Source organism: Triticum urartu, chromosome 7A, assembly GCF_056163025.1.
Source record: "Triticum urartu cultivar PI428250 chromosome 7A, HENAU_Tu73, whole genome shotgun sequence".
Classification (NCBI taxonomy): Eukaryota; Viridiplantae; Streptophyta; class Magnoliopsida; order Poales; family Poaceae; genus Triticum; species Triticum urartu.
The window spans coordinates 126231898-126246466 of NC_141879.1; the positions used below are offsets into that span (position 1 = coordinate 126231898).

At 47.5% G+C, this 14569-nt stretch overlaps 1 long non-coding RNA gene across 2 annotated transcripts; it reads left to right on the forward strand.

Moving 5' to 3' along the window:
* Positions 1-1948: 1948 nt before the first annotated feature.
* On the forward strand, positions 1949-5109 carry LOC125523792 (uncharacterized). 2 transcript variants are annotated; one of them, XR_007290420.2, is made up of 3 exons: positions 1984-2442; positions 3368-3437; positions 4370-5109. It is a non-coding gene; the product is annotated as an uncharacterized LOC125523792 (long non-coding RNA). The 2 variants fall into 2 exon arrangements; XR_007290419.2 differs by having other exon boundaries at positions 1949-3437.
* The last annotated feature ends 9460 nt before the right edge of the window (positions 5110-14569 follow it).

The window sequence follows — 14569 nt, forward strand, 5'->3', positions numbered from 1 at the left end:
TCGCTCGTTTATCGGAATCAGGCGATTCAAGCGCATGGAGTTTCGTCTCGAAACCCTCTTTCCATTTAACCAACTCAAACAAGTTTTTGCTTCTGTAAAATTTAGCCTAGATCGATATTAGTAAAGAAGTTTGTTTCTTTCGTCGTTTGATTTTCGTTGCTTCGTTCGATTTGATTCTTTGTGCAAACCGAAGTTCTTAAGTTGAACTTTCTGGTTAGATCTCTTATTTAAGTTTTACCTGCGCATTAGATGAGTGCTTATTGTGTGCTTGTTTGTTTGCGATAGAGTACCCGGAGTGCGCCGCTTGCTACTTTGAATCTCTAGGTTTCGCGGATCATCAGCAAGGCAAGTAACACTTTGATCATACCTCTTTACTACCCAGTTCTATTGCATTAGATCAATCCTCAAACATTACATGATTATGATCTAATTAAATTTTGGGTTTTGGGAAGTAGATGAGGTAGTACCTATTTCCTGTTTTATTATCAAACCTTTGGGAGGTACTTCTACGTTTGCTTATATTGCCATGCTATGCTAGTAGACGTAGATTGGGTGAGTGTATCCATGACAGATGTGAGATTGTTAAATTAATGGTTTATTTAAGGTGGCAACTTGAACATACATCTGGGTGGATTGAGGCACCTGAGTATTTCAGCGATTGCCTATTTTCTTTGGACCGCCACCCAGGCTCAAAGGGATCATGAGATTATTCATACTAGAAACTTTCATGTGCAGCCACAAGCTACTATGTGCTCTAGCATAGTTGACTAAGTCGTGCGAATTCTTACAGTGGTAGACTAGCAGATGTAGGGGATGTAGGTTGGTACGGTCTACCCATTCGTAAGGTGCTGGCGCTTCTGAAAGACTATGTCTCGGTCATCCGTTTCTCAAACATCAAGTAGTGCAAGAATCCCAACGGAGGAGATCGAGTCTTGTGGCGAAAAGTGCGCAAACCTCTGCAGAGTGTATAAACTAATCATGGTTAGCCGTGACCCCGATTATGGACGTCTTGAGTATTTAGTACTTGGATTATCATGTGAATCTCATCATGTTACTCTAATTAATATTGTTGGGTTTTAATGATGATGCTTAATTGGGATTGAGAGGGTGTTTACACTCTCAATGTTTAACTACCATGATAGTTAAATAAAATTTATTCCTTTGCAGTAGGAAAAATTTGCTTTATGCAAAAACTGTAACCATCGAGCTTTCCACCAGCCATATATGCATGTAGTGTAGCCTTATTCTTTCATTACCCTCTATGTGTTACATTGACAACATATTCCATGTGCTGACCCGTTTTCGGGCTGCAACATTCATGGTACAGACTTTTCAGACGACGAGTAAGGTGCCTTTAGGTCGTGGTTCTATACTCAGTGATGCCGTTGGAGTTGATTGACACACTTATCTTCCAAGCCTTCCGCTGTTATCGTTATTAGATGGCCTTAAGCCATATTTATTGCAATAAGTTCTCTTTTGAGATATTTGATGTAATAAGTGTGTGATTGCTACTCTGTTATAAATCCTTCAAGTACTGTGCGTGTCAGCATTGCTGATCCAGGGATGACACTGAGACACATAGATCAGACTAGTTGAGGTCTGATCGCTACAAGATGGTATCAGAGCACACGCTGACTGTCACTACACCACAACACTTAATTAAGGGCAGTTAACTGCCGGGAGAACTATCTTATTAAGGGCAAATAATCTGCCAGGAATTACCTTATTACCAGCACAAGTAAATATGGGCAGATAAACTGCCGGGAGAAGATAAGTTCCCGGGGCACACGAACTGCCGCGGATGGTTGGCGACACGTTTTCTGCCAGGAGAACTGAGTTACGGCCCACCAACTGCCGGGATGTGGTGAAAGTCAGAAAGTGAAATCTTTTGGGCGTAAACGCGCAGGAGAGAGCCCGAGCGCTCGCTAGATGGAAAATATTCGCGGGCCCTATGTCTCACAAAAGAAAAAAAACTCGTACCCCTAAAAAAACTCGTCTCAGCCCTTTTCCAAATTGTTCCCCAAATCAAACCCTAGCCAAATCGAACATCACCACGATCTCCCCCCCGCCGCCGCCAACCACCCACCGGAGCGTTGGCTTCATCCCCACCACCGTCGCACCCTAGCACCCTCCTCAGCCGCCGTATAGCAACCTCCTTATCCGCCGGCGAGCAACCTTTGTCGCTTCCTCCTCGACCTCCGCCGCACCGAGCGCCGACTTCCTTCCCCGGCCGACCAACGTCGCCGCTCCCAAACACCCTCCGCCGCACCCGAAGCGCTGCCTCCCGGTGCTTTCTCTCCAGGTAGCACCGCGGCCTAGCACCCCGGCCATCGTCGACTTGCTCACTTCGTCAAGCAGCGCCGCCTCCTGCAGGAGCTCCCCCGGCCAGCAGCACCTCCTCCTCCACGAGCCTCCTCTACGAACCAGTCCTGCACCAAATTGGTTCGTTCATGCTTGAAGTGAATACATGAGGAGCTGATGTTTTCTTGTATCTCTTTGGAGTCTATCTGTACCTTTACTTGTTGGAGTCTTGGGGAGCACTCAGTGGTGTGGTTTATCTTTTCCTTATGGGTCTGCAACAACTGGTGTTCCTAGATTTTTATTTCTTAAATTAATAAAAAAGCAGCGCTGGATTCAGCCAGTTCCATGATTTTTTTTGTACTTTCATCTGTTCTAATTTTCTCCAGTAGTTAGGTCTATGTCAAAATGTGTCATTTTAGCTTGGATGATAGAATATATAACGTGCAAAATTATAGTCACGCCGTTCTACCTTTCTCCTGTAGTTTAGTTACTTTTTTTGGAATCTACAGGTGCAATAATTTTGCTCTACAATAAGACTGTCGTTTTCTTGCTGATAATTAGAACATTTTGGATGCTCGTTGTTTATTTTTTGCATCCAGGTTTGGTAGTAGTGTTGGTGTGTGTGGCGTAGTTTCTGATGTTTTGAGGGTACCCCTAAAGGGGGACTAACCTGAGACATGTGGTTGTGTTCTATTAGTTTTCAGTAATGGAAATTGGGAGCTATCCTCCTAAGTAGAAAAATTGGAAAAAAATGGGTCATGAGTCTAGCTGAGTACCATGCTCTTTTGTTCTATATGTAATCCTTACAAAAAGTTCTCTAATTTTCACTTGGTGCTTTCACTAAAGTAAACTTTTTGGATTGTTTGTTCTGTGAGCAGCGTGCATCTTCTTTTTTACTCTCCACCAAGAAGTGTCAACTACGCCATACAAGCATGTGCGATGAATATATTTCACTTCAATTATCGCATGGCCTTACAAGCCACATAAGCTTATGTTCTTATGATTATATATTTACCAATTACTATTATGGTTGATTTCTTATAAGTGTTTGCTTCTATGTATGAAGCTTCGAGTGAATCCTAAGTTCATCGTAGAACCAGCAACGTGAGTACACGACAGCAAGCAAAACTGAGGAGGTAATACTCTTGGTAGTTAAGTCTTGGATTAAGTATTTTGCTGTTGGATACATGCTTGCTGCTATTTAAGAACATTGAAACTATTTAGCATTTCATTTCTTATATGCTTCATGCAAATGAAACTGTCGTAAACATACAAACAAAAATTTTGCTTGGCATGTATATGCATGTCCTGAATGTGCTTTGCCTTTTTATGCATACAATTACTGGAAGCTTTTACATGTACTAGAACTGAGCTTTTGCATTACTGTGTATTCTGAAGCTTTTTCTTTTGTTATTGGGCAGTACATGAAACATAGTGGTTGGTCTGCCTGCCATAGAACCATTTATGAAGAGCATAGGTGCTGCTTAGTCCAGTATTTCTTTTCATGTGTAAAAAGTGGTTGATCTACCAATACACTGTTTAGTATTTTGTACATGGCAGGAAACTTGCTGTAGATACACACTGAAAGTTGAAAATTATGCTAGTACAAATAGGTGTTCTGGTCGTATATATGGCTACTTGCTTTGGAATAGTTATTTCTTGATATGATCTGATCCAATCTCATGTATATTATATTTATTTCTAGAAAAAACTTTATGAACCAAGTTCACTACAACTCAAAGTCATGTGCATGGAAGGGAATTGAGATATTTGCTCATTCCGTACTAGTCAAAACATATGTGTAGATATACTACTCATTCTGGTTTGTGCCGCTACTTAATCAAGGTCTTCTTTATTGAGCTCTTGTTGTAAGATTGAAGGTTCAAGATACTACACTTCTGTACAGATCTTAACATTATTTGAAAAATAAACATTTAATGTGTAGTAGAGTTGTATCTAGTAAACTTAATTTGGAATTTCTTGTTTAATTTTCTATATCTTTCATCGTAGTGGTTACAGGTTGGTCTTTACTTGCAATCTAATTTGCATGTTGGTTGCTGTTCTTCAGGAATCACGGTACTAATTTGTGACCAGATTGGTAAAAGAGGTATTTTGCAGAATTCTTTTATATCCTACATGTCTCTTTTCTCTCTATATAAAGTAGCATTATTTGAAAATATCCTTGTATTTCCTCTCAGAAGCTCACACCTGAATATCATTATATATGCTTGTGAAAAGGTTCTGTATGTTCTTTTAGTTTCCATACTAGTGTTAGTCAATGCTGGAATGAAGTTTGAGTTTTCTTTGATGTACTACTTGCCTTTGTGTGCTTATACAAAAAGATAAGATCCTATGATACCTATGATGTAAACATGTTGTCCCTATTTTGTCTTATGTACAGACACAGTTCGATGATTCTTCACTTTCAGGAAAGTAAACTTAATATCGGTGGTAATCACACCATGCCATGTGGGTTTAATTATCTTTCCAAACCTGAAACTGTTGTCATGCTTTCCAGGAAGGGCAACTAGATGTGCTTAATTCGTGTGCCCAGACTTGAAACTATTTTCATTTGTTTGTTCCTTATTAAATCGAATAGTAGGTGTTTTTCTTATAATAAATAGGGGTGGTGAACTCTGTACATTCTTTGAGTATCGTAATAAATGTAATGGAGATTATGTTTTCTAATGTGTGTACTTGTCATTTGGTCACTTACTGTCCAGGTTGAAAATGTTTTTGCAAGATTGGTTAAGACAACTTGCTGTAACCATATGCGTTGAGCTCACACAGAAGACCTTATAAGCTTTACTCTTTGTGTTTGTTCCATTTTGTACTGCTCGAATGTCTAGAAATTGCAGATGCTAAATTATGAGTGTCGGTGTCAAAACCGGCGGATCTCGGGTAGGGGGTCTCGAACTGTGCGTCTAGGCCAGATGGTAACAGGAGGCAAGGGACACGAAGTTTTACATAGGTTCGGGCCCTCTTGATGGAGGTAAAACCCTACGTCCTGCTTGATTGATATTGATGATATGGGTGTTACAAGAGTGGATCTACCACGAGATCAGAGAGGCTAAACCCTAGAAGCTAGCCTACGGTATTATTGTATGTTGTCATTTTGTTGTCCTACGGACTAAAACCCTCCGGTTTATATAGACACCGCAGAGTGTTAGGGTTACACAAGGTCGGTTACAAAGGAGGAGATATTCATATACGTATTGCCTAGCTTTCCTTCCACGCCAAGTAGAGTCCTATCCGGACACGAGACGAAGTCTTTAATCTTGTATCTTCATAGTCTAACAGTCCGGCCAATGGAGATAGTCCGGCTGTCTGGAGACCCCCTAATCCAGGACTCCTACAGTAGCCCCTGAACCAGGCTTCAATGACGATGAGTCCGACGCGTAGTTGTCTTCGGCATTGCAAGGCGGGTTCCTTCTTCGAATATATTACAGAAAAAGTTGAATACGAGGATAGTGTCGACCCTGCAAAATAAGTCCCACATTTCACCGCGGAGAGAATAATGTTTTTTTCGCCGATCTAATTTGCTAGCTTGTTTTGGCAACATGACGTTATGTCATGGCCCAGTGATTATTCGAACTGTTTCTTTTAACGAGCCTCGCACATAACGTGAGGCAGTTTTTCGACATGTCTTGTCAAAGCAGAGATCGTGTCCCCTTATACGGGATTCTCATCAATACGGGCGTGGGTAACCCAACCACGCCATCAATTGCAGCGCTTGGGGGATAAGCGAGTTTTACTAGGCAAGTGGGGACGTTTAATTTTGTCCACCCATAATAAGGATAAGGATTCACCTTTCTATCCATGCCTTCTTCCTCCTTTACTCATCCGCTCCCGCATACTCGAGCTCTAGCGCTCAAGTCCTCACTTTCATCTCAACCTTCTCCAACCATGTTCGGAGCGGGAGGCAAGTGGATGGTCTCCTCTGTCATGGAGGGAGACGTCAAGAAACTAAGGAGAGCCGGATACCTACACGACGATATCGCGCACCGGCTCCCAGATGAGGGACAGCTCATCCCCACCCCAGAGCCCCATGAGAGGATGGTATTCCCCACCCATTTCCTCCGCGGACTGTGATTCCCTCTCCATCCCTTCGTCCGAGGACTCATGTTTTATTACGGCCTGAATTTTCATGATCTGGCCCCGAACTTCATCCTCAACATCTCGGCGTTCATCGTCATGTGCGAGGCCTTCCTCCGCATCAAGCCCCACTTCGACTTATGGCTGAAGACCTTCAATGTCAAGCCGAAGGTAGTGAGCGGCCGCCAAGAGGAGTGCGGAGGCGCCATGGTGGGCAAGATGCCCAACATCACATGGCTCGAGGGCACCTTCGTGGACACCATAAAGGGGTGGCAATCGGGGTGGTTCTATATCATCGAGCCACGCGCCCCTGCATGGGTAGCGGCCCCCGAGTTCCGATCTGGCATCCCCATGCGGCTCACCTCCTGGAAAGAGAAGGGCCTGTCCTGGGGTAATTCAAAAGAGCTGACCGGACTCCAGTCATGTATTCAGAACATGGTGGATAAGAAGCTTAAGTTTGTCAACATAGTCCAGGTTATGCTCGTTCGCCGGATACTCCCGTGCCAACAACGGGAGTTTACCTTGTGGGAGTTCAATCTGGCGCAGCATTGAACTCTGAACAGGCTCTTCGACACGACGCATGAAGATGCCTGGAGGGTGCTGTTCAAGGGCGCCGCGGTCCCTCCCCCCATTACTGAGGATCGCAGATTCAGCGCGAAGCGCCACACCAGTGCGGTAAGTTGTTTTGCCTTTTACAGGATATTCGTTATATATATATAGATTGGCTCTATGTGGGATCTAAACTCCCGTAATTTTGACAGGACTGGCAGAAGATGGCCGGACAGATCGACTGTCCCGCTCCCTTGCCCGAAGGCCCCGCATACGCTCTTCTGACGAAGATGCTGGCTCCGGCCCCTTATAAGGTGCCGGAGAAGACAAAGGAAGCCAAGGGAGCTCGAAAGAGTTCCCGATGCCAGGCGTCGTCGGGCTCACCGTCCGATGACTCTGCGGTGCACTCTTCCCCCAAAGACGAGGAAGAGGAAGAGGAGGCTCCCCCATCGACTGGGGGAGACAAGAAAAGGAAGGCCGAAGGGTCCAAGAAGGGAAGGACGCTCCTTCCAGACAGCTCTACCGCCGCCGACGAAAGTGAAGACGAGTGGTTGCCCAGGGGCAAGCCCCAGGGGAGATCGTAAGTGTTCGGATACCAAAGTAACCCATAGGATTCCTTTGTCGCATTGCTTTCTCTAATGCCAAACTCAATTGTGCAGGCCGCCCTGAGCCAATATCGAGGTATCCTCGGACGGCTCTCTGGGCGCGTCGGACATGGATAGCGATCCAGTCCCGACGGCCACCTCCCCTCATCCAGCCGACGACACCGAGGTGCTGTCTCAAGAGGCACCGGATCAAGGGGGACAGTCTCGGAGGCGCCTCAAGGTGACCTTCCGGACTCCGGGAGCCGAGGGGACGGAGTCCCCGAGAGCTCTGAGTTCGGCCCTCAGCCGAACACCGCGCCGGACCCTTCAACGGATCCGAGCTCGGGCATGCGGTCCCCTTCTAAGGAGGGTGAGACGCCAGTGCCGGTGACCTCTATCCACCCAGAGGCGCCAGACACTATGTTGGAAGCACTTCGCAACGCTTCCATCGAGGAGGAGCACCACACTATCATGAGTGCGGTGATCCAGAAGGTTCAGTCCGCCAAGAGCGGATTGACTGAAGCCTGTACTAGCCTTCTAATAGGCTTCGAGGTAAGTGTTTTAAAATGTAGTAGAAGTGTTACCACATAGACAGTAGCCCCTGATGCTTTGTTCGGTGTTCACAAAGAAAAGCCGAACAGAGGATCAAATAATATCGCAGGAGTCTAATATAAGTATGTCAATATGCATGTGCATGCTTCGCTGTTGGCGTCCGCTGCACTAACTGCGGAGGTCGCCGTACTGAAGGAGGCCCTCGAGGGGTCCCAGAAGGAGCTCGGCCTAGCTAAGAGGCAGCTCGAGGAGAACAAGGGTAAGTGATACCCCGTCTGTAGATGAGAAAAAGGACGCGATTGCTAAATGACAGGATCATTGTATGTTTGCGAGGGGCCACGACCGAGGTGGCGACCCTGAAGCAAGCGATGTCCCAGGCCGAAGAAAAGGCAGCCCAGGAGCGCACCGAGCGAGAGAGGCACGAGGCTCGGGTGGGCGAGGTGCAGCAAGAGCTCTAAGCTCTCGTGACAAAGCACGAGGCGTTGGAGCTTGACTTGAAGACGAGGGAGTCTGAGCTTGCTGCGGCCCGTGAGAGCGCGAAGAGTGCCAAGGCCGAGGCCCAGAAGGCCCTTCAGGAGATCGACGCGATGAAGAAGATAGCGGTGGGTAAGGCTTTCTATATGCAAAGCAAGCATGCGATGGTGAATTACCGATTACTTACCCGAATCCGGAGCTCTTCAGGAGCATTCGCAGATTTGCCCCGCAGTGTGTCCGATGCCGCACTATTCTACCAGGCCAAGGACGGAAGCTCGACGAAGAAGCTGTTCTGGTCTCAGTATGCTGAGGCCGAACATCCGGTTCCAATGAGCGACCAGCTGAAGCAGATGGCCGAGCTACATAAGGCGGCCTATCAGGCCATGAAGGGCTTCATAGTCCGGTTGTGGCCTAGCGACGCCCTTCCGAACAGCTTCTTCGGCCTGGTGAGGCGGCTTGTGGATGCCTGCCCACGGCTGGAGGTCGTCAAGCAATCTGTCTGCATTGAAGGTGCACGCCGGGCCTTCGCCCGTGTGAAAACGCAGTGGGTCAAGCTAGACGCCGTGAAGGTTATCAAGGAGGGGCCGCCGGAGGGCAAGGAGCATCGCCACCCCGAGATGTACTACGAGGGTGTTCTGCCGGGCGCCCGTCTTATCGCGGATGGGTGTTGTAATATTTGAATGAGACTTGCTCGTTTTTATCCTGTGTAATGAAAACTTGTTTCATATGCGCTATGCAACGCTTGTGTGAATTTAAAATATTACCTTCTGTTTGGCTGTTTATCCAATCTGAGAGATGGCTAGTCCTCGGCTCCTGCCCCCATGCCACGAGTGCCGGGGTGTTCGAGATAAACCTGAGCACTCTTGTTCCCATGTTTGGGTCCTTCGAGGGAGGTGCTCAGCACAAGGAACAAGGCAACCGGACTAATAATGCTTTATCACTCTCACTTAGCCATAGAATTCTATAATTTTAAATTTCGGCGAAGCCCCTGGTATTCGGAAGGCCGAATTCGGGGCGCGATACACGCCTGTAAGCCGGACGGAGCCGGCCCCTCGCCCTAAGCGGCATAAGTCTTTAGGGACTCGAAAAACCTCGCCGAACAGCGACCAGTCTCTCGCCTTATCATGACAGTCAGTTTTAGCTTCTCTACTGAGGTGCTCGGCCCGGCAGAACCGGGGCACAATCGCAGTAGTTCTCCTAGCGCTACCTTAGCCGATAGAGCGAAACATAAGATACCAAAACATAGGAGCCGGGCAAACACAACATTTGACCAAAGACATGATTCAGAGCTGATGCATATAATGCTATAAGTTCGGAGTGCCGCACTTGTGAAAGTGTTCAGACTTTTCACACCATGTTGTGGGTACATAAGCCCCTGGTGCATTGGCCGTACCAGAGTGTACGGTTGCTAGGCGTCATTTAATGAACACATAGACATGTATACATATAACAAAAATGCGATAATAATCGTAATGTCATGCATTGTATATTAAAAAATTGCATTAAAGCAGAGTGATACAGATAGTGTAATGAGAAAAAGAGTAGGACTATGTCCCTTCCAAGGGCGAGCTGACGAATTATGTAAAATTTGTAATCCACCTGGGAATTCCGTAGTCGTCGGCCTCCTTGGTTGCTGTATCATGTGTTCGGCGATAGAGTTGCCACACAGTGTTTCCAGAGATTGAAGTCCTGAAAGAAAAAGAAAAATAACCAAACGGGAAGGCCCTGGTGCGGTTTAGGCCGCGTTTTGGGACGTGCCGTAGTTGTGCCTCCCCCTCTCCATGTGTGCCCATGGTATTTTCAATGCTTAATGATGTACGCGCGGCACGAACAACGTCGTTGGGCTGGGATTGGGGTGGCCGTCGTATTGCTACGTGAGCTCAGATCGCGCCAGGCGGTCTATTTGCCGATTGCCCCGAGCACGCTTGAAGGTGTCTGGGCTTTGAAACGTCGAACTGGTAGATTGCCTTGAGAGGCTACTTTGCGCTTCTGCTGCGAGGGCCGCGGTGTGCTCCTTTGTTCGGAGAGAGCGCTTTGTGTTTCCATTGACTGTAATAACTCCGTGAGGTACTGGCATCTTGAGCTTGAGGTATGCATAATGTGGTACCGCACTGAATCTAGCGAATGCGGTTCGTCCGAGCAGTGCGTGATAACCACTGCGGAACGGGACTATATCGAAGATTAACTCTTCGCTTCGGAAGTTATCCGGGGATCTGAAGACCACTTCCAGTGTAATTGAGCCTGTGCAGTGGGCCTCTACGCCTGGAATGACGCCTTTAAAGGTCGTCTTTGTGGGTTTGATCCTTGAGGGGTCTATACCCATTTTGCACACTGTGTCCTGATAAAGCAGGTTCAGGCTGCTGCCGCCGTCCATGAGGACTCGAGTGAGGTAAAATCCATCGATAATTGGGTCTAGGACCAGTGCGGCGAATCCGCCGTGACGGATACTAGTGGGGTGGTCCCTGCGATCGAAGGTGATCGGACAGGAGGACCAAGGGTTGAACTTCGTGGCGACTGGCTCCAGCGCATATACGTCCCTGAGCGCACGCTTCCGCTCCCCCTTGGGGATGTGGGTTGCGTATATCATGTTCACCGTCCGCACTTGCGGGGGAAACCTCTTCTGTCCTCTGGTGTGTGGCTGCCGGGGTTCTTCCTCGTCATCACTATGCGGCCCCTTGTCCTTGTTTTCGGCGATTAACTTGCCGGCCTGCTTGAACACCCAACAATCCCTGTTGGTGTGATTGGCTTATCTGTTGTGCCGTCGTATGATTCAATGTTTACAGGTTTGAAACCTTCTGGGAATTGATGTTCCATTACTTCGTCTGTGAAGCATAAGGGGTGTGCGGCGCCTCTGTATTGGGCTATATCGCGACACAGCTCATATGGGTCCTGCCCGCTGTGTTCGGCCCGGCCGGATTTCCTTTTACTGTATCCGGCGTGACGTTTACCGTCTCGTAGAGTGGTGCGCCCTCGTGATCCGTAGATCGATCTTGAGTGCTTTGCTTTGTCCTCCAATATGTCTCGCAGGTCTGGCGTATCTCCCCATGCCTTTTTATTTGGATGGCGTTGGGGTGGAGGCTGAGCTTTCGGCAGGAATGCCTCTCTATCGCGGCCACGAGGTGGCCGGTCAGCCGTATCATACGCTTCTTCCTCCAGTCGGGGTAGTAACCTGCGCCTTGGGTAACTCTTGGAGGGACGCTCGAGTTTATATTCCTCGGCTACGAGGACTTCAGTCCATTTGTCAGCTAGCAGATCTTGATCAGCTTGAAGCTGCTGCTGTTTTTTCTTCAGGCTATTTGCCGTGGCCATAAGGCTGCGCTTGAAGCGCTCTTGTTCGACGGGATCCTCTGGTACGGCGAATTTATCATCGCCGAGGCTTGCCTCGTCTTTGGAGGGGCATGTAATTGTCATCCTCCTCTCTGCCAGCCGCTCTCTCAGGAGAGCTGGCTCCTTCATCCTCCTGATCTAACTCTTACTGGAGGGGGTTTTCGTTGTCTTCAGCGCTATCCGGAGTGTTATTATCTCCTGTGCCGGTATCACCACTTTTGCTTTGGCGGGACTTAGAGCGGCGCCGCTGACGTCGGCGCTTGGGTTGCTTCTTGGAGGGGTCATCCTCCGCTATCTCGTCACCGTTGCCTTCATTGGGTGTATCCACCATGTATATGCCATACGACGAGGTGGCTTTCCAGTGCCCTATAGGTGCTGGTTCATGTTCGTCTCCTACATCGTTGTCCATACCGTCGATGTCTTCAGAGTCGAAGTCGAGCATGTTGGTTAAATCATCGACAGTGGCTACAAAGTGGGTGGTGGGTGGGCGTCGAATTTCTTCGTCGTCCGCATCCCAGTCCTGTTGGCCATAATCCGGCCATGGCTCTCCTGACAAAGAGAGAGACCTTAGTGAATTCAGAATGTCGCCGAAGGGCGAGTGCTGAAAGATATCCGCGGCGGTGAATTCCATGATCGGCGCCCACTCAGATTCGACTGGCAGGGGCGCGGATGGTTTGGGGTCCGGAAGAGAGTCCGGTACCTTGGAGTCACGGGTTGCGCAGAGGATTATCCTGGTGTTTGGCTCAATCACCATCGAGACTGCAGCCCCTGAGGTGGTGTCTAGCCACCCATCCTCGATTGGCGCTGTTGGCTTCGAGCTAAGGGTCGGAGCTGGTGTGGGCGCGGCCTCTGGAGTACCGTCCGGTGGCAGAGCTAGGTCATGCCCATCGAGACAGTGCGGCGCGCCCTGCTGTGGTTCGAATCCGTCGAAGATCAAGTCTCCGCGGATGTCAGCCGTGTAGTTCAAACTTCCAAATCTGACCTGATGGCCAGGGGCATAGCTTTCTATCTGCTCCAGATGGCCAAGCGAATTAGCCCGCAGTGCAAAGCCGCCAAATACAAAGATCTGTCCGGGGAGAAAAGTCTCACCCTGGACCGCATCGCTACCGATGATAGTAGGAGCCATCAAGCCTAACGGCGATGACACAGAGGAACTCTCAATGAAAGCACCAATGTCGGTGTCAAAACCGGCGGATCTCGGGTAGGGGGTCCCGAACTGTGCGTCTAGGCCGGATGGTAACAGGAGGCAAGGGACATGAAGTTTTACCCAGCTTCGGGCCCTCTTGATGGAGGTAAAACCCTACGTCCTGCTTGATTGATATTGATGATATGGGTGTTACAAGAGTGGATCTACCACGAGATCAGAGAGGCTAAACCCTAGAAGCTACCCTACGGTATGATTGTATGTTGTCATTTTGTTGTCCTACGGACTAAAACCCTCCGGTTTATATCGACACCGGAGAGGGTTAGGGTTACACAAGGTCGGTTACAAAGGAGGAGATATCCATATACGTATTGCCTAGCTTGCCTTCCACGCCAAGTAGAGTCCCATCCGGACATGAGACGAAGTCTTCAATCTTGTATCTTCATAGTCTAACAGTTCGGCCAATGGAGATAGTCCGGATGTCCGGAGACCCCCTAATCCAGGACTCCCACAATGAGGAAATCTTCATGTGTAATCAATTAATTGCATACATTGTAAAATGTTTGACGACCAGACTTTTTAATATATATGTGAAGTGCATCTGTAGAATCCTCTTGTTTTATTTGAATGGATGCACCATCTTCTGAATCATCAGTGTGTATGTAAATGTGAAATGGATGCAATACTAGAGTATAATAGCCATATTAATTGGGATACATGAAGGAAATATGCCCTAGAGGCAACAATAATGTTATTATTTTATTTCTTTATATCATGATAAATGTTTATTATTCATGCTAGAATTGTATTATCCGGAAACATAATACTTGTGTGAATACATAGACAAACTAAACGTCACTAGTATGCCTCTACTTGACTAGCTCGTTAATCAAAGATGGTTATGTTTCCTAACCATAGACATGTGTTATCATTTCATTAACGGGATCACATTATTAGGAGAATGATGTGATTGACATGACCCATTCCATTAGCTTAGCACCCGATCGTTTAGTATGTTGCTATTGCTTTCTTCATGACTTATACATGTTCCTATGACTATGAGATTATGCAACTCCCGTTTGCTGGAGGAACACTTTGTGTGCTACCAAACGTCACAACGTAACTGGTTGATTATAAAGGAGCTCTACATGTGTCTCCAAAGGTAAATGTTGGGTTGGCGTATTTCGAGATTAGGATTTGTCACTCCGATTGTCGGAGAGGTATCTTTGGGCCCTCTCGGTAATGCACATCACATAAGCCTTGCAAGCACTGCAACTAATGAGTTAGTTGCGAGATGATGTATTACGAAACGAGTAAAGAGACTTGCCGGTAACGAGATTGAACTAGGTATTGAGATACCGACGATCGAATCTCGGGCAAGTAACATACCGATGACAAAGGGAACAACGAATGTTGTTATGCGGTCTAACCGATAAAGATCTTTGTAGAATATGTGTGAGCCAATATGAGCATCCAGGTTCCACTATTGGTTATTGACCGGAGACGTGTCTCGGTCATGTCTACATTGTTCTCGAACCCGTAG